The sequence below is a fragment of the Nycticebus coucang genome, chromosome 11 (genome assembly GCF_027406575.1).
Source record: "Nycticebus coucang isolate mNycCou1 chromosome 11, mNycCou1.pri, whole genome shotgun sequence".
NCBI lineage: Eukaryota > Metazoa > Chordata > Mammalia > Primates > Lorisidae > Nycticebus > Nycticebus coucang.
In genome coordinates, this window is record NC_069790.1 from 15,204,985 (window position 1) to 15,225,743 (window position 20,759).

A 20,759-nucleotide genomic window follows, 5' to 3' on the forward strand; every position below is an offset into this window, starting at 1 on the left:
TCCTCTCAGAGGTCATAGAAAGGCTATGCACTGGGGGTTAGTATTTCTTCATTTACTTACTGACTCTTCCCAAGAACATTATCAAAAGATATATGAGCACTCTTCTTTCTATTATCCCCCTTATAACTACATCCCTGGTATAATCCCTGCAAAAGCACGTGCATGGTTTAAAAAGCCACTCAGTAAGGATCAGGGGAATACATACCATCATGCACTCCAAGCCAGAATACCACTATTACCAAACTTACTTTACAAAATAAAGTAGGGGTAAAAACCGGGGGAAGGGAAATTCAAACATCAAACAGGACTGATGGGCTTCTCATCATCACACTACATTACAGGGTGACCTCCGCAGATTGGAAATTGGGTTACATCAACAAACTCACTTTAAAGTGTGAGATGAAAGAGTGCCCCCCAAAACGTTTTGCGGTGTTTCTGGCTCAGGTTTAAAGAAAATATGCAGCCAGGTACCCGTGTCACATTTCAATCTGTGATATTGACATGGATGTGAAAACCCCAGCCTTTGAAACTGAGCCTTTCATATGTTGAACAAAAACCTGAAACGCATTCTGCTGGGAAGACCTAAAGGAGAGAGAAGGTAAGATGATGAAGGGAAACCCTTTACCCACGGAACATTTCTGAATTTTCCTGCCATCAGCCGTAACTCAAGTCTGCTAAATAGAGCTTAGTTCAGACAATTGACATTGGTTTGTTTGGTTTTCCTCAATATCAAGGCTTACCTGCCTTGTATAGATTCCAAAATGTCAGTGATGTGTTACCAAAGTAAGAAAGATTATTTATGTAAGAGAACCAGCCGTACTTAAGTTGGAGTCAATTATCCAACCCCACCCCACCCAACAACACCCTCTTGTCATTTATCTGTTTAGCTTAACTAGTTTTCCTATTGGCCCAGTAAACGTCAAGCAAGTAGTGAAGAGAGCTCAAATATTAAATACAGGCTTCATTACCCCTGGCAAATAATCTTCATATAAGTTCCTAAAGGAAAATGTCTCTGCTCTGTACTTTGAAATTTTAGTCTTGTTGTTTAACCCAGAAAATAACAGATACCAAGCCAATGTCTTATCTCTGATGTAATCAATAGGTATGTATACAGGAAATGAAGACACTGCAGATAGGATTCCTTCATTTCCCATAAATCATTTTAAACAAGGCCCTCAAGCTCTGTCCACTTTTGACCTTTAGGTTAAGAAAGGGAAAAGTCATATCACAAAGAGTGTTTGAGCCCATTGTAAAGAGGTTAAAAAAAAAAGCTATTTGTTAACATCTGATGATGCAAAACAAGCTCCAATAGTAAAACATAAAAATACCCTAATATTTTTAAAGCCTTGAAAACATTTCCAGCACCAGGCTCTCCCTTGGCTTCCAACCAGGCCCAAGTCCCTCTTACCAGGAACAGAACCCCAGGATGCATTATGCTTTTTAATTCTTCATAGTCTGCTTCCCTTGGCAAAGACCCCAAACCTAACCACAACAGTTAAAAAGAAAGGCTTACATTCTAGTATAAAATATACAAATCATGAAATGTATACAACTAACAAAAACAGTTTCGGTACTACTTGATGAGAGGAATTTTGTGTGTGTGTGTGTGTGTGTGTGTGTGTTTTAATTCGGCATTCCAGTAATGTGAAACCACTGTTTGAGGTAGAAAATCATTTTTCAATCTCAGGAAACATTGTTACTACCTGCCAAAAGTCGATCTATATAATAAGAACTATTTGCTAATGCTGAACACCTGCACTTTTATAGATAGCCTCTCAGGACAGCTGTAGCTGAGTCTTCAAGTCTACTGATACAGCAGCCAAGTAAAAAAACGCAAAATTCTAGATAAGAATCCTTGTTGAATTAGCCATGTACGTATCTACCCTAAGACCAGTCTATTTATTGGTGGACTCTGACAGTCATTAGATACAATAAAGCACAAGACAAAATATGTCCAGGGTTACGTTCCCAGCTGCTAGAAGCTTACATCTTGAGGAGGTAGGAGACATGAGTCAAAACACACTAAAGGTATAAATACGTAGCATGCTTATGGAGGCCATGTGTAAAAATTTATTTCACTTCCTATAGTGAGCTTTAGCTTTTTTGGTTTTATTGTTTGATTTTCTGACTTGCCGGGTTCAATGGAAAAAAGCAGCTGCTAGAAATTGGAGAGAAGAGTTAGTTAAGAAAGTGCAAGCATTGCTTTATATCTTTCTGAAATGAAGAGTTTCTAGCAAGCACCTCAGCTTTCTAATTGCATTGAACTGCTTTCACCAGTCCAGCAAGAGTCAGAGAAAGATGACTTTTATATTATTATTATAAATTTAAAAAAGCATTTATTGAGTGCCTACTAAGAGCCAGAAATTGAATGATGTCCCTTACATAGTGACTTTAATTCTTACAACATCCTTAGAAAGCATATAAGTATTGCACTCATTTTTGAAGCAAAGAAACTGAAAATCAGAGTAACTGGTGTAACTACCCCAAGTTAGATGTCTAAGTCTCTAATTCTTATTTAGTAGTAGAACTGAAACTCATGTTCAGCTTCATCAGGTTTATACTGTGGTCTTTCCTCTACAATTCAGTGGTTCTCAACCTTCCTAATGCCACGATGTATTTTCATTGTTACAAAGGGCTTGTGACCCACAGGTTGAGAACCGCTGCTCTGCATTCTGATTCCTCTTTTGCCAAATTTAGTTAGCACTAATTTTTCCACTGGGCACTTTACTGGGAATATTGTGATTCATGGGGAAGATATGGTCCCACCCTTACAGTTTATAATCTATCCAGGAAAGCAGACACACAAGGAATAGTGTACTGAAATTGGGTCATGAATAGGCAGGATAGTAAGCCCGAGTGCACAAGTGCGATCTGGCCAAATGGTAAAAATTCCGCGTCCTGCACAAATCACAGAAAACTACCTGTTGAGCAATCACATTCATTCCCCAATAGTCATTCATTCATCTCAACCTTGATATCTTGATATTTCTACTCAAATAAAATATTCTCCAATCAGTTTTCTTTGATTTTTATGATTTCAGTAGGTCCATGGGTACTGGGTGGGCCCTTCTTAAAGGCAAAGAAAAGAATAATCAACTTTCTGGGATTGTGAGCCTTTCTCATGTCCTTCTCTCCAATCCATGTCTTCCCTAGGTCATCTCTGAAGCAACTGATTACTCCCTCTCCCTCCCCCAGTTATGACCTGTTTATCCTCATCACACATCCCCAAGGTTCTTTTCCATTTCAAGTATTACACCCCTGCTACATCATTTTTCCGACACACACACACACACACACACACACACACACACACACACTTCTTCTCTCCTCCCTTACTGACCTTTGCAGCACCCTTTCACACTAGGGTTGAACAACTCCACAAGGGTAGGAAGGACAAATGTGTACCCTTCTTGGGAACTGGGTCCTCTGCTCACGCTAAGCAGAAAAGTCAGAACTTTTCTGGAAGCAATCTAATCCAGCTTTTACCCCTTTGAAACACGTGCTCAGTCATTTTGGTCTTGAGATTTTTCAAAAGCAGACACAAGCCAACTGTCAAGATTAGTGCAAAGTACCAAGATTAACTCCTGAATGCAGACATGATGGATGACCTTTCCCTAAGGAGACACTGACATGGGAGTGATCCAGCCGGAGCTTCACTTAATCTCTTCCATCAAGAAAGCACAGAAAGCAAGTCAGAGTGACATAATTAAAATGAAAATCTTGAATCTGCTTGATTTTTTTAAATGAACCACTCAAATTCACTTAACTAATAGCAATTAACTACCTGCGCTTTACATTACACCTTACAACCGAAGCACTGTTGTTACAAACCTGCCACAAAAAATAACTGCAGGGTATGTGAAGACAGCGGTGAGTAAAAGCTGCCTTCTAAAGGCAACTGACCCTGACTTTTAAGGAAAATTATTGGTTGATAATCAAGAAGTAGGCATCTGACATGAGATTCTCATGGCAAATTATCTGAAGTCACGACTAGTTATAAAATTCAACACATATTCTCAAATATTTGACTTACAGCATTTTCTGACAAGTTCAAACAGTATCAGTACAAATAACAGCAGTGCTATCAAATGCTTACAAACATTCCACAAAAATCCATAGGAGAAACACTGTGTCACTGAGCCCAAAGCTTTCCTTCCACCCTGGCTTATTGTACAGAAATGTGATGCCTATTAAACCTTGCCTTTTAAAGTACTTTCCAAACACCATGTTACATTCCCAGATGTGTATACTTCATGCTGTTAGCATAATGACCAATTAGTTAATGTGTGGATATTATCACTTTTATAAACTCAGAAACCAAGAAGGTAAATACATGAGAACACTTATCAAAGTTATCAATTAACAGCAAAACATGAAGAGAGTGGGCCCTGGTGTTCCTAGTGAAGGGCCATAGCAAGGAAATGGGGATGGCCAATTTTCTGAGGCTAGAGAGCCATGTGTTATGGTAATTTGGTGACTGTAGTCTGATGTTAAAGAATTACACCAGCATACCAAAAAGGTGTTTCTATTCATGAGACTAGCCCAGTGTCCTATGCTATACAAAATGATCCTGGGGTTGGGATATTTACTACCAAATACTTCTTCCTTCAGATATGCTGGTTCCTATGACTCAGTCACACTTATTCTTGAGACAAAATATTAAATTCAAATGTTTTACAAGAGGTTGTCATGTTTGACAAGACGACATTGAACCTGCTATTCCCTCGGTGGTCAGTCTTAACACACATCTCAAGCCTGACTGTAACTCTGTGAACGATGGAGGATGTTTAGCTTTTCTAGCCTTTGATGAATAGAAGGAGGAAGCTGGGTTTAGAAGTTGAAAATCTACATTATGATTCCCCTTTTAGATATTTTTAGTAAGCTTTCCCTGGAGGGAAACAAAATTATGAGTTCATCAAATTCAAATGGAAAATATGGGCTTCATTATCATCCCCACATATTAAAAGTAGTTTCTCTATTGGGTTGCTCACCAAATAAAATCAGACAGTTTATTTCCAAAATTTCTAGATCTTATAGCCCTAGGAGTACATAGTCACCCCTCCTTTCATCAGCAATATCTGTCCCTGACTTTGTGAAATTCTTGCAGTTGAAATTGGATACTTCTCTAAATACTTTTGGAATATACATGTATCCCGTAGAAATAGCCAAAACACTTTATGAGCAATGCAGACTATGTGGCTTTTATAATTATAGCAACATATATAACATAACATTTATCCTTCTCACCATTTCAGGTGTATCAAATACATTCACAATGTTGTGTAACCATCATTACTATCCATTACCTGGACTTTTCTATTATCTCAATCAGAGACAAGAGGTTGTCATGTTACAAACATTAAATACTCCCCGTTAAATACTCCCTCTCTCTCCCCCTACTGCCTCGATTTTACTGTCTACTACCTCCATGAATTTGCCTATTCTAGGTACCTCTTATAAAGACTACAGTGGTTTTAACATTCGTGAATTCTTTTGCACCCCTGCCTATCAAAAGGCAGACTCTTAATTTCCCTTCCCTCACATTTGGGTTACCTAATGAAATAAAGGTGGTATACTGTGTGTCTTGGAGGCTAAGACACAAGGGCAATACAGCTTCTGCCTGGCTTCCTCCCTACCCCTCTCCTTTTGGAAGCTGATGACCAGACCCTGTGGAATCCAAGGAGCCACATGGAAAGCTCAAGGGTTCTGGTCTCAGCCCCAGCTGATGTCCCAGTCACATGAGGGAACTTTAGGTAAATTCAGCCCCCCAGCTTTTGAGCCACCCCTGCTAAAGCCACATGTAACAGAGACAAGCTGGTCTCATTTGGCCCTCTCGAAATGTTATATTCATGAGCAAGATAAATGTTGTCATCATTTTATATCACAAAATTTGAGGGTATTTTGTTATACAGTGACATTGGAATACTGCAATTGGAATACCAACCAATTGGGGTGGTCAGTATGTCATACATGTATGTATCAGCTGAATATCAGCACTCCACGTATCCCATACAAGAGATAAAGCAAAACATTCAGAAGCATATTCCAGGAAATCTTAGAGCTAGGATGACTTTGGAATAGTCAATCCAACGAGTGCACAGAAACTTAGACCAAAGTGAAGTTAGAAAGGATTCAACAGTCTTGAATCAGCTAGTGATACCTGAGTCTCTGCATAATAGTCATCAATACTCACACCTTGGTAGAAAAATAGAAAATGCTAAATTAGGTATTAGATAAATTGATGTAAAATAAATTATGAGAGAAAACAGTTCTAATCACTGGTGAAATCAAAGTGAATTTTTCCTTGGTAAGAAAACAAAATTGAAATTTTTGTTATTTTGCTCACTTGCCCCTCATTAAATATTGGTGATAAAAAACTGGTTAATAGGTGGTCTTAGCTGCAAAAGGAGACAACGGTGCAGATGGACCCCACTCTGGTAGCAACGGGACTGAAATAGATGTTTCAAAACATTCACTTAGTTGAAACTTCAACAAAATGTATTTATATACAGATTTTTATTGTTAGTTTGTGTTCATTAATTTGATTAGCACTCCATGCTTCTTCTGACCACGAACACATGGCTTTCTTCAACTCCAGAAAGCTCTTAGCTGTTATCACGGGTGGAGCACTGTTTGTTCCTCACTCTGTACTTCCCATCAGGTATGCATTTCACGTCTCAATTCCTGCCCCGTCTCCTCCTTTACATATTTTCCATCTCTTTCTTTCTTTCTCTCTGCAACATTTTATATAATTGCTTAGTTCTATTTTTCATTCATTCCATTTACTGTTGTTTCAAATGTATCTAATTAATTATTTATCCTCCTTATTCAAGTCTTTTTTGAACTTTTAATCTGTATGAAAAATAAATTGGCAAGTTTTCTAATGAGTTTTGTCATATTCATCCATACAAAAAGTTTGATTATTGCTCATAATTTTCCTGTTTAATGTCGATACTTGTACCTTTTTTATCTTTTATAAAATTATTTATATAATGATTTTTAACAACTTTATTTGAATCATTTAAGCAATTCTCCGTGATTTCTAATTGCTCAGCTGTACTTCCCCCCATTTGTCGGGTATGTTAGCTGTCTATCATGGTCTTGAATTTCTACATATTTTTAAAATTTCAGCTAGTGAGTTCTTGCATGGTACATTTTGTTTTGTCTCTTCCTAAACTCACCTCTGTGAGGTGAGTAGTTTCCCAGTTACCTCAGCTTCACACCCCCATCCACAGCTCAGAATTAAGTCTTGCACTGGAAGTTTGGGGTCCTTGCCCACTGGGAAAATCAGTTCTCACGCCCATGGTAGCACACGGAGGTGTCAGTGGAAAATCCACTGGAATAAAGGAGCATTTCTGATTCCTGTCTTCGCCAGGTTGTCACTACCACAGCCCCTGCCATTATAGAGGGCAGGAGCCTTCAAGACTCACCATGGTGGGCTGCACTGCCTCACAGGGCTTGGACTACCAGAATCACCTCTCTCTTCCCAGTCTCAGTGTCCCTGGGTACATCAGCTGGATTTTCCCACCATGTGGCTGTTCACTCTGGTTTATTTCACCAGAGGTTTTTACTTTAAATTCTGCTTTTTAAGTGAAAACTACTTTTTTTTTAAAAAAAGTTCTTCCCTCACCCCAATTCTTTGTGTACCAAGTAGATGGGAGGCACTCTTCACTTTGCCCCCCATGTGTACCCAACTCTCTGCCATTGCAACCACAGAGGAAAAACTTAGAACTCCTTGATTCTTCAGGAAAATTCCTACAGTTTTCATAGTTAAAAATTTCATATTTATCATAATGAAAAAAGGTAAAGTAATTTAACATGGCATAAAATAATATATTTTCTCTAATAAAGTGAAAATAATATTATGATGTAAGTATTCTAGGTAATTCAGGGATATAATGAATATTTGATTCAGTGCTAGCACTACCAAAAGAATAAAACCTTTAAAATAGATATACTACATATACTTATGCAAACCCAGAAGATACACATATATGGAAAATCACATATTTCTCACACAGGAAATTAATCTTTTGCAAATATCTATAGCTCCAAATATCTACAGTGCCTTTAAATCTTTTTAATTTCTGGATTTTGCCTGAAATTCACAGCATAAACAGACTCTTAGTCAGGTTAGGACTGATTCTCAAGCTCTTCTGATTTCCAAAGATAAGATCTGATTGCTTGGTTTTGGATCAAGCACCTGCGAAAACGTATCGTTTTCCAGCCGAAGTACAGACGATTTGACATATGCTCTGACAACAGACTTCATAGAAATACTTGTCTACATGTCAGATCACCGTGAGCAAATGATATTATGTTCAAAATCCCTAAAGCAGGTCAGCCATTTCAGTGCAGGTCTGTCTTTCTGCAAAGAGATCAGCTTCTGCATAAAGGATGCATAACAGAATGGTTATTTTCTTTAAGAAAGAAGGAGAGATGTTCTTTTTCATCCTTAATATTAAATATTTAATAGAGTTAAAAGAAAAAAATACAGACACTTACGATTCAAATTTTATTTAAAAAATATCTGTACAGGAAATCAGAAACAAAGTTACTGAGCACCTTCACCAGCTGATGAAAAGAATGAGTAACACATACATAATTCTTCCTACAGCCAAATTTATAAGATAGCTATGTTATGATATGCGATGAAAATCTTATAAATCAGTCCCTCCCTCTTTCTCTGTCATAGTTTTTGAAGGTGTCCTCCTAAGGACAGTGCCTTGCACATACTGTGTCCCCATAAAAAGGTGTGAATGAATTTAGCACTGCCAGACAGGATGACCCATCTTTGCTTATTCTTTTTTTCCAGTTAGCTGAAGAAATCTCTCTTTATAATATAGTCTATATCCAGACTAATGAAATGTACCAGTTACTGAAGGTGACCTTACTGGTATTTAGAAATACTGATGTACTTCAATTTGAGGAAATTTGTTAACTAGGTTCTATTGCTTAGTATTTCTCATAGGAAGATTCTAAATCTTCTCCCTGTTTGAAGATGCAGTGACAAATGAATTACATTTTCAATCCCTTGTGTGACTGGTATATAGCTGACACTCAAATCTTTTTTGAATGAATAAATTGGTTTATCCTATCTGTATGCAAACAGCTATGTAGCTTACTCTTCTCTTTCTTGCTCAAGCATAAAAGGGCAAGAAAGTCTAAAGAAGGAACTGACGAGGGAACTCCGTATCCCTTTCTTATGTTTGTCTAGACCAGGCGTCCTCAAACTTTTTAAACAGGGGGCCAGTTCACTGTCCCTCAGACCACTGGAGGGCCGGACTATAGTTTAAAAAAAAACTATGAACAAATTCCTATGCACACTGCACATATATTATTTTGAAGTAAAAAAACAAAATGGGAACAAATACAATATTTAAAATGAAGAACAAGTAAAGTAAAATCAACAAACTTACCAGTATTTCAATGGGAACTATGGGCCTGCTTTTGGCTAATGAGATGGTCAATGTCCAGTTCCATATTTGTCACTGCTAGTCATAACAAGTGATGCAAGTGTGCATCTGTTAGTCTAGGTCTGGTTGGAGATTTCAGATGTTTCATTCTGGAAAAAGTCTGTTCACAGACATAAGTGCTACCAAAGATGGTTGCCATTTTGAGTGCATGGTTCCTGAGATTAGGATATGTCTCAGAGGGGAGAGATACATAGAAATTAGGAAGGCTGCTTGACTTGAATGCAACTTTCAGAGAGTCACAATTCTGCAGTTCAGCCAGTTTCATTTGGTAAATCGTATCCACATTTTCAATGTCAATAGAAAATGGGTTACGGAAAAGCTGTATGTCCTGTTCATGGAGATGAAGCTCTTTAAATCTAAATTGGAACTCCTTTTGCAACTTTTCCAGTGAATCCACACATGTTTTTTGGGGGGAATGCAACCAATGGATTTTCCACTAACAGATTTTGAGTTGTGGGGAGATGGCAGAAATTTTCTTCTTTCACTTGTTTGATGAGGAGGCCTAATTTTACTTCAAATGCTATCACATGTGATTGTGTATCACAGATGAGCTTCCCCTTTTCTTGACGTTGCACATTGAAATTGTTGAGTAGTTCTGTTACATCTATCAGAAAGGCAAGGTGCCATTTCCATTCTGCATCATTGAGCTCTGGTACTTGTTTTTTGAAAGCAGAAAAGATGTAATCTGTGGAAGTAGGTCATAGAAATGTTTCAAAATTCTCCCTCAACTCAGCCAATGGACTTCTGTGTGGTACAGAACATCTTCACAGGCAACATTTAGCTCAGAAAGAAATTCCTGAAATTGTCTGTGGTTTAGTGTATTACCTCTAATAAAGTTAACATAAGATACCATAGTTTTCATAACAGACTCCCACTTCAGTGATTTACTACACAGCGCTTGTTGGTGGATTAGGCAGTGTATGGCTATTGGATGAGAATGGTTATGTTTGTCTATCTCTTGGTAAATGTGAGCAATTACTCCTTTCTTAGACCCCATCTTGCTAGGAGCACCATCAGTTGTCACACTGGCTAGTTTTGCCCAGTCCAGCTCCAAACTATTCACAGTTTGGCAAACCTTTTCATAAGTATCCTCTCCTGTAGTTGTTCCTTTGATGCTTTGCAGTGCAGCAAGATCTTCTGTGACTTCAAAATAGTCATTTGTACGACAAATAAAAATTAGAAGTTGTGCAGAATCACGAGCATCATTACTTTTGTCAAGTGCCAAGGAAAAATAGGAAAGGTTTTTTGCGGAGTTTTGCAAATGCTGATGCAAATTGTCTCCCATTTCTTCAATCCTTCATGTAATTGAGGGTCCTGAAAAACTCACTGTACTAAATAAATCGGCCTTCTCTGGACACATCTCTTTGGCAACAGAAAGAAGGCATTCTTTAACAAATTCTCCCTCCACGAATGGTCTGCCAGTGCATGCTATTAGTTTGGCAACTTGAAAACTTGCTCACAGCGATGAAGTATTTAGCTGTTTCTGCCTCACAAAAGTATTTTGCTGAGCTGTCAATATATATTTCAGTTTTAATATTTTATCTTTTCTCACTTCTCCAACCAAACTATCATATTTATTTTTATGTTGAGTTTGATAAGGTCGACGCAAATTGTATTCTTTGAACACAGACGCTATATTCTGGCATATCCAACACATAGCTCTTTCCTTGTACTGCATGAAAAAGTAATCATAAGTCCACTGTTCTTTGAATATCCTACACTCAGAGTCAATTTTTCCCCTTTCTTGATATCATTGTTTCCTCGGGATTCCAAATTGTTATTAGTAAAATACCAATATATACATACAGCACTCCAAAAAACAATATACCAGAAATAACTTTGCCTACACAGAGACATATAGACTGCACTGCCCATCAATGCAGTCTGATCAGTGCCCATCAATGCAGTCTGATCAGTGTCCATCAATGCAGCCTTGCCAGTCCACATCATTTCAGCCTCACCAGTGCCCATATGGTGGAACTCCACTTTACCTCAGGCTCACACTGGTGTGGTGTGGGAACAGGCACGATTACAGAGCTGGTTCCTCCACCACCTTTCCAGTTCACACTACCCTGTGCAAACCGCACTGTGATCTGTGAACTAGCACAGGAATGTGATTGCATGGGTGAGATGACCCATGTGATCAGATTCCACTGCAGTAAAAAAGAAGGCATGTATGCCTTTTTTCTTCCAAATCTAATGTGAGTTCAGCCATATGCTTGTATGGCTCAGAGATAGCAACAGTGTGAACCGGGGCTTACACAGCACACAACGTACAACATCATACACAACTGAATAGCAATCAGAATATAAATGCACTTACTGGCAATTAAATTGGGTTTCCTACTCCTTGGCTGTCTGCAAAGCTGGATTAAGTTCCCATGGGACCCTAGGCAGATTACCAGTTTGGGGCCCCCAGGCGATAACACCGAGCACTGACCATTTGCATTAACACTGGCCACTGACCATTTGCGATAACACTGACTGCTGACAATTTGCATTAGTACTGAGCACTAACAATTTGCATTAACACTGAGCACTTACAATTATCATTACCACTGAGCACTATTTGCATTACCTCTGAGCTCTGACCATTTGCATTACCTCTGAGCACTGACAATTTGCATTAGCACAAAGCGCTATTTGCATTATCATTGTGATGCAACCCCCCTAGAAACTACTTGCAATCAACTTAAAAAAAAAGGCTTTCCTAACTTCAAAAAAAAGGCTCTTCTAACTTCAAAAAAAGGCCCCCCTTATCTGCAAAAAAAGGCCCTACTAACTGCGAAATAAAAAAAAAAAAAGACCTCCTAACTTCAAAAAAAAAAATCCTAACTTGTTCTTACCTTGGTCCTTAGGCAGTAGCAGGCTCTGCACAGGCAACCTGGTGACTCCTCCGATTACACCAGAGACTGAGATGAGGAGTTGAGAGACAGAGAGAAGGAGGGGTGGGGAGAGACAGAGAGAAGGAGGGGTGGGGAGAGACAGAGAGAAGGGCAGAGTCGGAGAGTAGGAGGGGAATTGGAGAGTGTGGGGCACATTCCACACATGCGCACTGAGGCCTGGACAGTGGGTTGCTAAGCAGGACAGCAATAACACTTGGGGAGAGATAGAGAGAAGGAACGGAGTTGGAGAGTTGGCACACATTCCACACATGTGCAATGCAGCCCGGGACAAGTCGGCTACTATGCAGGACAGGCAGCTGTGGCAAAAACACACTGCGGGCCGGATAAATGTCCTCGGCAGGCCGCATGTGGCCCGTGGGCCGTAGTTTGAGGACTCCTGGTCTAGATCATCTTTGTGCTGGATGAGGCTGACTAGGAAATGGGAAGTGAAGTGCAGACAAACAGATGCTGACCCGTGACACTTGTGGCAATCACAAACCTGAGAGAAGACACAGAGGCAGGAGATTCAGTTGGGAAGGTTTGGCATTTACTAACTATATGCTACATGCCAGGCTCAGTGTATAAGGGAATAATTCTTATTTTCCAGGAAAAGGCCAGAACAAGAGCAGATCAAGGTTCACTACACTGCTGCGAGCAGGTGGGAGTCAAGCAGGATTTCCATCCCAGGAGGAAAACATTTATCAGGCAAGAATGAGTTCTCCTGAGTACATAGCAGTGTCAAGTTCACTGCACACATATTGACGGTGGACATAGTATCATAAGACACCATTCTCAGCCCCAGGGATCCTGTGGTGAAAGGAGTCTTGTTCCCAGGAACTTGGCATTCCAGTGATAGTTAATAGAAGGGATGTGAGCCTGGGAGTCGCTGCAGGGATTAAGGTCAGCGTCCAAAGAAAGACATGAGTAACTTCAAAAAACCAGGCAGGATTAAAAGCCAAAATTGGGTGCAAGTGTTGGGAATGACTCCAGGTTCTCAAAAGAGAAAGTCCCAATCCATGCAGCCATTAGGCATACCTCTATTTTTCTATGAGAAATGGGAGCCTGTCCATGATCAAGGGACTCTCAACTCAGTGATCTTCTAGCTATATTTTCTTATGTTTTACTCCAGCTTTTGAGATGGAATTATGATTATGTCTCAGGAGAAACAGATACCTGCAGGAAAGATCTGATCTAAGAAGTCTATGGTATTACCTTCTTGATTACAAAGATAAAGGTCTAAAAACAAATCACTTCATCTCCACCATGGTTAGCCAGTGAATCCAGGCAAGGTGTTTCAGATCATGAAAGGACTATCTTTAGTCAACTTGTAGGGAAACTGCTGATTTAGTTCTTTGATGAGTAAAAAACATTAAGTGTTGAATTTATTGAATTATAAAGCTAAATCAAAATAGCTAGTGACAGGGACAACAAATAGCATACAGTAATTTTAACTCTCCTCCAGGATACAAACTATATCCAAAATCCATAATCATACATATACAGCCAAAGTTGGAAAGAGAGGATGTTATTAAGCATACAGCTTTTAGACCAAATGGTTTCTTATTACATAGAAATAATGCTGAAAGAAGCCCAGAATCGTCCAAAGTACAGCTGTGCAATACATGGAAGCCACAACAAAGCGCTTATGATGACAAATGGTGCGTTCATACAGTTCTTTTCAATCATTCTAGAACACAGGATTATGGAGATAGGAGGCACTAGAGTGAAGTTAAATAACTTTGAACTTTAGAGACAAACAGATTTGGGTATGAGTGGCAAGTTAACCACTGAATGGAGAACTTGGTGAAATGAACACAACCATTCTGAGCCCCAAGTTTCTAATCTATACACAGAAATATTCATATGTATATCATATGATTTTTGTTTGAAACTAATGAGTCTCTCTGTGTATACACACACACACACACACACACACACACACACACACACACTCAGAGAACGTATAGTTAATCAATTCCCGCTCTGTTAGCTCAGAATCTTCTGAGAACTTTATTAGACAACTTTTCAGGTATTTGTTACAAATTTACTTTTTCTACCAGACTGACAGCCTCCTTTGGGGACAGGATTTATATTATTATCTTTCCATCATGAGGACTCAGAAAGTTTTTGGCACAGGGTAGGTCAGAAAATAATTTTGTCTTTGTTTTTCCAACATTGACTGTGCTCCTGTCATGAGAGCTCTTCTCCATTGGCTAAGGCAGGAACTGAGAACAGAGAAGGGCGGCACCTACATTCCAATGTTCCAGCCGTGCACATGCAGAACGTCTATCACCGTTGGTATTATAAAAAGAGGGTCTGCTCTGCCTAGTCTCTGTTCGTTCTTTTGTGGTTATGCTTCCCTTTAAAATAGTACCTCTATTCTCAGATCCTGAGTCAGGCAGCTGTGATCAGGTAGCAAGAATTTTATAGGTGGTCCCTGTGGCTCAAAGGAGTAGGGCACTGGCCCCATATGCTGGAGGTGGCGGTTCAAAGCCAGCCCCAGCCAAAAACTGCAAAAAAAAAAAAAAAGAATTTTATAGTGTCAACTAAAGAAACACTCCACTTCAGAAAGCCAACACGCAACAGGGCTCGGGGCTTCCTTCTCTGGTGTGACTGGATATGTGGCTGATACACATATTAAAGGACTCCCAGTTTAGGCTAAGGAACAGCCACTGAAGAGGTAATAGCAGACAAAGTGAGGAAGGTGTTCAGAAAAGAGGGTTTCCCTGCAGCATAAAGGAAGGAAGCAGAAGTGAGCACAAGGCACAGGACTGGTCTGGATAGTTGAGTTGGAGGTAAGGGTGTCCCATGACGCAGGCAGTCAGAAGTCAGGGGCCGTGCAGGCAGGCTATCCCCAGGACCTTCCTCCTCAGAAGTCAGAGAAGGTGTAGGCAGGCTATCCCCAGGACCTTCCTCCTCAGAAGTCAGGGGACGTGCAGGCAGGCTATGCCCAGGACCTTCCTCCTCAGAAGTCAGGGGACGTGCAGGCAGGCTATCCCCGGGGCCTTCCTCCTCAGAAGTCAGGGGAGGTGTAGGCAGGCTATGCCCAGGGCCTTCCTCTTCAGAAGTCAGGGGCCATGCAGGCAGGCTATGCCCGGGACCTTCACTTTAGAAGTCAGGGGCCGTGCAGGCAGGCTATCCCCAGGACCTTCCTCCTCAGAAGTCAGGGGATGTGCAGGCAGGCTATCCCCAGGACCTTCCTCCTCAGAAGTCAGGGGACGTGCAGGCAGGCTATCCCCAGGACCTTCCTCCTCAGAAGTCAGGGGCCGTGCAGGCAGGCTATCCCCAGGACCTTCCTCCTCAGAAGTCAGGGGACGTGCAGGCAGGCTATCCCCAGGACCTTCCTCCTCAGAAGTCAGGGGAGGTGTAGGCAGGCTATCCCCAGGACCTTCCTCCTCAGAAGTCAGGGGCCGTGCAGGCAGGCTATCCCCAGGACCTTCCTCCTCAGAAGTCAGGGGCCATGCAGGCAGGCTATCCCCGGGGCCTTCCTCTTCAGAAGTCACGGGCCGTGTAGGCAGGCTATGCCCAGGGCCTTCCTCTTCAGAAGTCAGGGGCCATGCAGGCAGGCTATGCCCGGGACCTTCACTTTAGAAGTCAGGGGCCGTGCAGGCAGGCTATCCCCAGGACCTTCCTCCTCAGAAGTCAGGGGACGTGCAGGCAGGCTATCCCCAGGACCTTCCTCCTCAGAAGTCAGGGGACGTGCAGGCAGGCTATCCCCAGGACCTTCCTCCTCAGAAGTCAGGGGAGGTGTAGGCAGGCTATCCCCAGGACCTTCCTCCTCAGAAGTCAGGGGACGTGCAGGCAGGCTATCCCCAGGACCTTCCTCCTCAGAAGTCAGGGGCCATGCAGGCAGGCTATCCCCAGGACCTTCCTCCTCAGAAGTCAGGGGCCGTGCAGGCAGGCTATCCCCAGGACCTTCCTCCTCAGAAGTCAGGGGCCATGCAGGCAGGCTATCCCCGGGGCCTTCCTCTTCAGAAGTCACAGGCCGTGTAGGCAGGCTATGCCCAGGGCCTTCCTCTTCAGAAGTCAGGGGCCATGCAGGCAGGCTATGCCCGGGACCTTCACTTTAGAAGTCAGGGGCTGTGCAGGCAGGCTATCCCCAGGACCTTCCTCCTCAGAAGTCAGGGGACATGCAGGCAGGCTATCCCCAGGACCTTCCTCCTCAGAAGTCAGGGGACGTGCAGGCAGGCTATCCCCAGGACCTTCCTCCTCAGAAGTCAGGGGAGGTGTAGGCAGGCTATCCCCAGGACCTTCCTCCTCAGAAGTCAGGGGACGTGCAGGCAGGCTATCCCCAGGACCTTCCTCCTCAGAAGTCAGGGAAGGTGTAGGCAGGCTATCCCCAGGACCTTCCTCCTCAGAAGTCAGGGACCATGCAGGCAGGCTATGCCCGGGACCTTCACTTTAGAAGTCAGGGGCTGTGCAGACAGGCTATCCCCAGGACCTTCCTCCTCAGAAGTCAGGGGCTGAGCAGGCAGGCTATGCCCACGGCCTTTCTCTTCAGAAGTCAGGGGCCGTGCAGGCAAGCTATCCCCAGGACCTTCCTCTTCAGAAGTCAGGAGCCGTGCGGACAGACTATGCCCAGAACCTTCCTCCTCAGAAGTCAGGGGATGTGCAGGCAGGCTATCCCCGGGACCTTCCTCTTCAGAACTCAGAGGCTCTGCAGGCAGGCTATGCCCGGGACCTTCCACTTCAGAAGTGCTGAGTTTTGATTTCTCCTACAAAATTGGCTTCAAACATTCAGTGTTTTCTCTCAAACTCTGTAGCTTCTCATTCCCACTCTGCAGGTCACAAAATGAAGCTGCTCTTGTAGATTGACAGATCTGAGTCATGGACATTATCTTCCCTTGATATTTTGACACATAATGCCAATTGAACATATGGGTAAAATCTATAATACAGATCCACAAAATTGATATTTCTTCATACAAAGTCTGACATATGAGACAATCTTGAACTCTAATAACTTTCCCTACTTCCTTCTCAAACAAAATAACTTCCTTCTCAACTCAGTTACTAACAGATAATGCGACACTGGAGAACACATTCTCCCTCTAAAATACCCTTCAAAACTGACATCCTCTTGCCAGGCTCCCACTCCCTATTCCAGCCATATGACTCAAGGTCCACAAGCACCATTTCTTACACCTACAGCTTGAGTCCCTCTCCCTCTCTCGTCTGGAAAGCTCAGAGTCTACTTGCAAGACTGTCCTCCAAGGTCTCCTGTGTGATGCTCCCCCTGACGCTCTAACCACCATCAGAAAGCAAGCATCTGCCCCTCTGCTCTTGACTTATTACTCTCTCTCTCTCTCTCTCTGAGAGATTCTCTCATTTCAAATGGCAAGCTAACTTGTTTAGAGCTTACATATTCTGAAGGGTGGCACACATGTTTTCTCTTTCTGGATAAATATATCATTCATCAATTCAAACTACATAAATTGTGCTTAGTAAGTGTTTGGCTATGTGCTTGGCTGGGCTTACACAAAGATGAAAAAGACCTCTCTCTTAATCTTACAGAGATCACAGTGTAGTAGAAGATGAAAAAACAGGCAAGCAAAGGGAAAATTATAATGTGATAAAGCAAGAATGACAGAGAGAAGCCAACGGTGCCGGGGGATGAGATAGACCAAACAAGTCTCCATGCAGAGTAGCCTGAGAGAGAGGAGGAAGTGGCTCCCAAGCAGCATCCTTATAGTGAGCAGACCTGGATCAAGGGAGTGGGCGGATGGTCATCCCTGCAAGGGGGACGGACAGCACACACTCTGGGATCAGATGCTGTCCAGTGCGGACACAGCACAGGCAGCAAGAGGACAGGGCAGGGGCATGCTGATCACAGTGGGGAAGGTGAGGGCTTTGGACATTGTTCTGGAAGACTGAAGGCTGCTACTGCATCCCACGTACCCAGAGGTTTTAAGGGAGTGACAGGAAGAGGGGACATCTTTTAGATGCTATTGCTATAAAATGTGAGAGATGCTAAAGGTCAAAGCAGTGACTGTGAGAATGAAGAAGAGAGGACAAATGCAAAGAAGTGCTTTTAAAAGTTCTCTCTGTGGAATTTAATGGGAGGTTGAACGTGGAGGCCAGTAGAGAGCCAGGTAGAGGGTGACCTCTTTGTTGCTGATTTGAATGCCTGTTGTTGCTCAGATAGAGGAGAAAGAGCCGGTTCAGCAGGTAGGAGAAGGAAAGATTATGAATTACTCTGGGACATGTTTGAGAACCTCTGGACATCCATGGAAGAATTTCCAGAAGATAGGTGACTATATTTATATGTACAATATAGCATACTGCCTGGACTGAAGACAAGAATATGGAAGAGCCAGCACATACGTGGTAGCCGAGCTCTACTTTGAAACAGAAGAAGATGTAGAATGACAATTAGATCTTGTAAGCAGTGACTATGGTGGAAATCTATTAAGAGATATTTGGAAAGCAAAATCCTGAATTCTTTCTTGCCATATCGTTTCCAAACCTTATCCTTCAGCTTCAAACTCCCATTACAAACTCTCGAAGGGAAAGCGTGCTTAGAGATCAAGAACAGAAATCGGGCCACTGTCATATTTCATCACTAGACCTTACCCCCTCTTTAAAAATCCATTGGTGAGTAAGACGAGGCTCTCCCTGTTCCATTTGCTACTACCAGAGGCAGCTATCAAGGAACTACATCTTTCTTCCTTGGAGGAAGCTGAGAAGACTGCTTAGTCCCTTTGCCCTAACATGAAACACAATTCTTAGTCCTCTGCCTCTTACCACTCCAAGGTCAAGGAAAACTGTGACCAAGGAGAGGTAAACTAAATAATTCAGAGGAAAAAGCAAAAGTTTTTCTCCATGGGGAGTACAGACTGACCAATTCAGGCATCATGAAATTCTCAAGATAGTATTTCTGGCATTGGGAAGATAATTTCTCTGGCAGTAATGGCCCCAAACTCATATTACTCCCAGTTACATGGAAGGAAGACAGAGACTGAATAAGGGTGATAATCAAGGGACAGACGCAGAGAATCACCTGCACTGGGAACTAATACCTGTCATTTCTCTTGACTCCACTTAAATATTCCCCTTTCTTAGGCTACAGGTAGGAAGGGGAAGTTACATTGCCAAGAGCTCCTCATTGAACACAAGAAGATAAAGACAGGACCCTCAGAAATTTTTACATTATAAGAACTGACCAAACAAGAGGAACTTTTAAGGAGGTGCCTGAAAAAAGAGATTAAAGAGGCAAAAGGAAAACTATGAGTGTGCACTTCTAGCTGTCATGGGAGGATAGAACTTAGAACAGTCAAGAGTCCAAAATTCTATTGAATATAATAACTAAAAGGGTCATAATGGCTTCAGTGGAAATTATTTTCAGTGGATTAGTACAGAATCAGAACCCCTGACAAGCAGAGTGAAGGGATGTGCAAAATTCTTATGTATGCCAAGATCTGCATGAGTTAGAGAATGAACTGAGAATTTTACTTAAATACGATAGCTAACTAGCAATATTTGGAAATGGCTGGTGGCCAAGTCATAACAGAATCTTCACCTAAGAGAGAAGGTACCCCACTAACACGGTCTCTGCCTAGTCGGTGCCCAGATGGCTCCCTGGACTTCCTGACCCCCAGATGGTGAAGTATCACAACAGCATTCGAGTTTTTGATGAGCTATGAACCAGACATTCTCCTTTACTATTTACCATTTAGACACAAGTAGAGAGCTATAAGTGAAATAAACTTTTTATCTTAAATTTCATCCTAAACAAAGATGAGAAGATAAAAGGGTGCCCCACAGGACTTCAAACCCAACCAGTCCAAAACTGAGTTAACACACACATATGTCACAGGAAGAGACAGAGCAAGAAAAAAATTACACCATCTGGTTTTAGATTAAAATAAATCACCAACACTAAAGTTACTCTAATATTAATTGTGTTGAATGATTTCAGTCCTAGATCCAAGATCTGACTGCATCACTTGCTAACAATGGACTGTGGGCAACCTACTTAATCTCTCTTAGATTCAGTTTGGGTTTTGTTAATATGGGATGATAATGATGATAAAATTGCAAGCATTTTACATAAAATTCTCAAAAAATTGAAAAATTACACATAAGAAAACATATTAAAAACATGATTCCTGGCACAAAATAAGGAAGGGCTCAATAAATGGCATCTATGATATTGTAATTGTTAGGGCACTCTAGAATCTGACAGGACTCCAAATGATTATTATTAACTCCAATAATAATTATAGTATATGTGCTATTTGGGGATCATTGCATTAACAGAACATACATACACATATATACTTATACAAGAGGGTGCCAAAAAAGAATGGAAAGTGACATGATGTGAAAAACTGAGTGGAGCCCCCCACTTTCTGCCAGGGAGAGTGTGGTTTCTGAGTTAGGTTTTCCCTGACTTAAC

At 41.7% G+C, this 20,759-nt stretch overlaps 1 protein-coding gene across 3 annotated transcripts in view; it reads right to left on the reverse strand.

Moving 5' to 3' along the window:
- The window catches only part of SUGCT (succinyl-CoA:glutarate-CoA transferase), a 966,251-nt gene that overhangs the window by 230,042 nt on the left and 715,450 nt on the right, over positions 1–20,759 (reverse strand). Inside the window, exon 14 of one of the 3 annotated variants that reach the window (XM_053609720.1) lies at positions 17,064–17,076. The exons of the other annotated variants lie outside the window; for them this stretch is intronic. The gene's annotated coding sequence lies outside the window, so the exon portion shown is untranslated. Of the gene's footprint in view, positions 1–17,063; positions 17,077–20,759 lie in introns of those variants that run through there. 3 annotated transcript variants of the gene reach the window in all.